We start from the raw sequence: 6,383 nt of genomic DNA, 5'->3' as shown, positions 1-6,383 counted from the left end.
TTTTTTTTTTTTTAGTGAGGCAATTGGGGTTAAGTACTTGCTCAGGGTCACACAGGTAGTAAGTGTTAAGTGTCTGAGGTCGGATTTGAACTCAGTCCTGAATCCAGGGCCGGTGCTCCATCCACTGCGCCACCTAGCCGCCCCAGCCATTGTCTTTTTACAGCCAAATTGCTTTAAAAAAACATATTATGATTGTGTCCACTTTCTCACCTCCCACACATTTCTCAGACCCGTGCAACAAGACTTTCAAATCAATTTAAAACTACTATCTCCAAGGTCCGAAAGGTCTCTTAACTGCTAAATCTAAAGCCCTTTCCCCAGTCATCATCCTTGCAACATCTGATCCTCGTCAATTTTTCTTCCCTTAATTGTTACACTGTTACCTCCTAGTTATCCTACACTGTTGCTTTTTTCTCTTGGCTGGGTCATTCATCCTTCACAATACGTGTATCTCAGGGCTCTCTCCTGGGCCCTATTCTCTACTCCTTCATTGACCATATTTCTTGGTGATCTTATCCAGTTCCATGCTTTGAGTGATCACTTTCATGCAATTAACTGCAGTTGTGACTGGGATTGCAGTTCTAGGGCTCTCTTAACCTGCAAACCCACCCACAGTCCCAGCAGTGACTTAGTTATCTTTATTGGTTACCCTAGGTAGAGCAGCTAGGTAGTGCAGTGAATAGCCGAGCTTCGGGGCTTCAAATCTGGAAGATTAAGCTTCCTGGGCTTAAATTCAGCCTCACACATTTGCAAGTCACAACTCGGTTTGCCTCAGTTCTTTACCTATAAGATGAGCTGAAAAGGGAAATGGCAAACCATTCCAATATCTTTGCCATGAGAACCCCAAGTGAGGTCAAGAACAGTCCAACATGACCGAAAACCAGACTGGACTCAACAAATTAGTTATCTCAAGCTCAACTTGGCTAAAAAACCTCACTTTTTCTCAGCCTCCATTTTCATCCAGCTTGGAGTCATTCTTGATTCTTTTCATTCTCCAACTCCACTCTCATCTCTATTACCCTAAGGGCTCAGGCTTTCATCACTCCTTGACAGAAGCCTCAGTGGCTTCTTGCCACCTTGATCTCTCCATCCTATCCATCCTCCATATAATTGCCAAAATAATACCCCTAATGCATGTCTGACCATTTCAATAAACTCCAATGGCCTGTTATAGAGTCTAGGATCAAATAGAAACACCACTCTTTAGCATTTAAATCCCTGGTTCCAACTTACTTTTCTAGACTTAGTATGCATTCTCATCATACACTCTGGAGTATACATTTGCCACTTTGTTTTTCTTCACACAAAATATTTTATCCTCCCCTCCATGCTTGAAATACATTCCCTCAACCATGTTTCTAAGAATCCTTACTCCTGCACCTCCCATCTCTATTGTTAGTACTTTAATCAGAATCAGGTCTTTAAACAATAAGCACCGGGGGCAGCTAGGTGGCTCAGTTGATAAAGTACCAGCCCTGAATTCAGGAGTACCTGAGTTCAAATCTAGCCTCAGATACTTGACACTAGCTGTGTGACCCTGGGCAAGTCACTTAACCCTCATTGCCCTGCAAAACAAACAAACAAACAAAAGATACTAAACAATAAGCACCTACTATGTGCCAGACACTGTGTTTAAGTTCTGGTAATACAAAGAGAGGCAAAAGACATTGCCTGCCCTCAAGGAGCTCACAATCTAATGGAGAAAATCAAGTATATACAAGCAAACTATATACAGAACATGAAAAAAATGGAAAAGAGGAAAGCACTAGAATTGAGAGGAGTTGGGAAAAGATTTCTATAGAAGATGGGATTTTAATTGAGACTTAAAGGAAGCCAGGTAAGGATGTAGGCAGATATGAGGTGGGAGAAATTCCAGGCATGAGGGCCAGTTCCATGCTTTGAGTGAGAGAAAATACATGCAGTTGAGAAATGGAGTTTCTTGTTCAAGGAACAGCCAAGAGGCCAGTGTCACAAGATCAAAGAGCAAGTGGTGGGCAATGAGTGAAAAGACTGGAAAGGGGTTTGGGGATGTTGATTATGAAGAGCCAGAGGATTTTGTAGAGCTCTGGCAGGCTTCAGATGTGCTTATCAGAACTCAAGCTGGATTCCCAGTAAACAATTTCCAGTTCATTTATCAGGCTGTCTTTTTGTGTAGTTCTGGACTGGATGGAGTAGGAGTCTCTGTTTCCACAATTTATCATTGATCTCTCTGGGTTCTTTATCAGATATTTAATGGGACAAGTGTGCATTTCTCCCAGTTACAACTAACCTTGTGCAGTTACAGTTGCTATTAAAACGTCTCCTTCATTTAAGAGTTTCAAAGTAGAATTTTATCCTCTTAAATACAGGATCAGGAGCATTTTATCCTCCATTCAGGATCACTCCAAATAAGTTTTTGGGCTTCATAGGAACTTTGTTGAGACTTACTACTAGCTCATCTAATTAATTTTCCTTGTTGGAACAAATATCACAGGGGAAAGGAATTGTCTAAGTCAAGCTTGTTTAAATGAACTGATCATGGATCATAGGTCTAGAATTGTTTAAGGGCCTCAAAGACCATCTAGTTCAATCTCATTTTATATATGAGGAAATTTGAGGCCTGAGCAAGTTCTAATTTGCCCAAAGTCATACAGATAATGGCCACTGTAATCTGGGACCAAGATTGGTCATTGCAATTAAAATACATGGTTTTTTAGACCATTTCTTCTTTAAAATATTGAGTCACATATTTTTATATGAACTTACATTTCCTAATTTGTCCCTCACCCTACCCCTTTCAGGGAGCATCTCTCATAAGAGGAAAAAAACAGTTCAGGAAACCTAAACAATATATCAAAAAAGACATTACATGCAATGTTGCATACCAATAATCCCCCATCTCTGCAAAGACATTGGATTCAGGGTTTTTTTTTGGGGGGGGGGTGGGCAATGAGGGTTAAACGACTTGCCCAGGGTCACATGGCTAGTAAGTGTTAAGCGTCTGAGTCTAGATTTGAACTCAGGTCCTCCTGAATCCAGGGCCAGTGCTTTATCCACTGCACCACTGCCCCCTCCGCAAAGACATTGGAAGAGGTGCCTTTTCACATACCTTCTTGGAGCCAACTTTAGTCATTATATTTGTACAGCATTCAGTCTTAATTGTATTGTTCTTTCCATTTACATGGTTGTCACGTATATTGTTTTCCTGGTTCCACTTCACTTGTTCATCAATTCATAAAAGTATTCCTATGCACCTCTGTATTCATCTTGTTCATTTCTCACAGTGCCGTTAATATTCCATTGCATTCATGTACGTGAAGTTTAACCATTCTCCAATTGATGGCATTAATTTGGTTTCAAGGTTTTGTCCATAAAAAGTAATGCTGTTGGATTTTGGTGTACATGCATCCTTTTTTTCTTTAAAAAAAAAAATCACTGGGGCAGCTAGGTGGCACAGTGGATAAAGTACTGGCCCTGGATTCAGGAAGACCTGAATTCAAATCTAACCTTAGACACTTGACACTTACACTTACATGATCTTGGACAAGTCACTTAACCCTCATTGCCCTGCAAACAAACAAACAAAACAAACAAAAAACCAATTGTCCTTCTTGGGTTATATGCCTATCCATAGAATCTCTGGGTCAAAGAGTACAAAGACATTTTATTCACTTTCTTTGGATAATTTCAGATTGCCTTTTCCCAGTCGAATGTTTTCCTTCTTATTCTATTAACCACATAGTTTAAGAAAAAATACATTTTATTGGGGCAGCTAGGTGATGCAGTGGATAAAGCACTGGCCCTGGATTCAAGAGGACCTAAGTTCAAATCTGGCCTCAGACACATGACACTTACTAGCTGTGTGACCCTGGGTTAAGTGACTTTGCCCCACCAAATATATATATATATGTATGTATTTTATTGACCACTTCATCTTTACATTAGTCATTTCTAGAAAAAGACCATTCTTTTCCCAACTTCTGGCCTCCTCAGACCAAATCCTTCATTTTAACAAAGAAAAACAAGCAAAAGCACTCAATACAATGACTGCATCTAACTATACATTCAGTATTCTGGTCAGGAATTTTCCACCTCTTTACTGATATGGGGTTGGGACATATTGAGGAATTAAGGGACTATTAAAGTTTAAACTGGCTAACTAGCTATCAGGATAGAGACACCTAAGAAGGGGAGATTAAATTCTATAGTAAGAAAGTCAGTTAGGCATGGCTACTACCTAAGCTAGGAGACAGAGATAACTCCAGAGGTCAGGACTATCATTCCAAAAGAAATTTCTCCCTCTCAGGAATTCCCCCCCACAAAGGAACTTTCCATAGTCAGTTGGTCACCCCATCCATCCCCCCGCATCTGTCCTCTATAAAGGCTTTGGCCTTCTTCCCAGTCGAGGAGAAAGATAACTCAGAGAATGTCTCTAAACCATCTCCCCTTGACATGAAGTCTTTGACTTCCCTCTTGGTTACTTTCTCTAGTGCCCAAATAAAAGACTATTTTATTCTAATTGAATTATGTGCCAGAGGTATATTTCTTTAAAGAATATTACTTAAGGACCCCCCTCCCACCACCTATTTCCCTTGTGACATTTACCATGGGGAAGGAGGTATGAGTTTTATCTGTTTTCCAGGACCATCATTAAAAGAAAAAGTACTAAGTATTGAGTTCCTTCAGTTGATACATTGTCATAGTCATTGTGAATCATATTTTTTTTTTTTTTGGCGGAGCAATGAGGGTTAAGTGACTTGCCCAGGGACACATACATAGCTAGTAAGTGTCAAGTGTCTGAGGCCAGATTTGAACTCAGGTCCTCCTGAATCCAGGGCCGGTGCTCTATCCACTGCGCCACCCAGCTGCCCCCCATCATATTCTTTTGACTCTGCTTTTTTAATGCTTCAGTTTATACAAATCTTCCCATGTCATTTATTAAGTAATCATTTTGCCTTACCTTCAAAGAAGTGGTGTTGGTGTTGGTGTTTTCCCATCCATTCCCTAATCAATAAGTATCTACTTTGTTTCCAGTTCTTAGCTACCAGAATGCTACCATGACTATGTTGGAATATATTAGGATCTCCATTTCCATATATGAGCATCTTGGATTTATTCAGTAATAAAATGCTAGCACAAAAGGTTTGAACAGTTTAGTCACTTGTCTGTCATAATTTCAAATAATTTTCCAGAATAGTTGGACCAGCTCTGAGCTCCACAAATGGTATATTAGTATTATATTTTTATAGTAGTAAAAAATTGTAAACAAAATGGGTGCCCATTGATTGGTGTATGACTAAACAAATTATGGTACATGAATGTGATGGATTATTACTGTGCTATTAAGACAATACAGAGAAGCATGGAAATATTCATATGAACTAATACAAAGTAAGCAGACCCAGGAGAATAATATTCATAATGACTACTACAATATAGATGAAAAGGGAAAAAGCCCAATTATAATGACCAAACTGGGCCCCAAAGAAGACATACAAGGAACCTTTCTGGTTTCTTTGCAAGAGGTGGAACATCCGGTGTGGAAAACAGTGTATAATATCAGGCTGTCTTGATATGTTGGCTTATTTTAATGATTTTTTTTTCATCATAAGGGATTTGCTTTCTGAGAAGTAAAAAAAGGATATTATGTGGGTGATGTAAAAAAGAATGTCAAAAATGTATTTTTAAAAGTATATTTGGGGGGCAGCTAGGTGGTGCAGTGGATAGAGCACCAGCCCTGGATTCAGGAGGACCTGAGTTCAAATGTGACCTCAGACACTTAACACTTACTAGTTGTGTGACCCTGGGTAAGTGACTTAACCCTCTGCCTCACCAAGACAAAAACAAACAAAACAAACAAAACAAAAGTGTATTTGGGGGCAGTTAGGTGGCACAATGGATAAAGCACCGGCCCTGGATTCAGGAGGACCTGAGTTCAAATCTGACCTCAGACACTTGACACTTAGTAGCTGTGTGACCCTGGGCAAGTCACTTAACCCTCATTGCCCCGCAAAACAAAAAACAAAAAAAAAGCTTATTTGGTGTGTTCATGTTTCCATAGCCTCTTCAGCATTGACTATTCATTCCTATTTTGTCATTTCTGTCATTCTTCAGAGTAGTAAAGCAAAATCTCAGAGTTGTTTCAAATTTGCATCTATTAGTGATATGAAAATTTTTTTAATGATCATTTATAAAAGTTGCAGTTATTTAGAAACTTATCCATATCTTTTGACCATTTACCTATTGAGGCATGGCTCTTGGTTCTATTTATTTCCACCAGTTTCCTATATATCTTGGATATCAGACTTTTATGAGTGACATTGGATGAAAATACTTTACCTCAATAGTTTTGTTTTCATCTTTGTTCACTGAGACATGCAAAATATTTTAATTCTGGGTATTCA

This window comes from Dromiciops gliroides, chromosome 1 (assembly GCF_019393635.1).
Source record: "Dromiciops gliroides isolate mDroGli1 chromosome 1, mDroGli1.pri, whole genome shotgun sequence".
Classification (NCBI taxonomy): Eukaryota; Metazoa; Chordata; class Mammalia; order Microbiotheria; family Microbiotheriidae; genus Dromiciops; species Dromiciops gliroides.
This window is presented reverse-complemented; position numbering follows the sequence as displayed.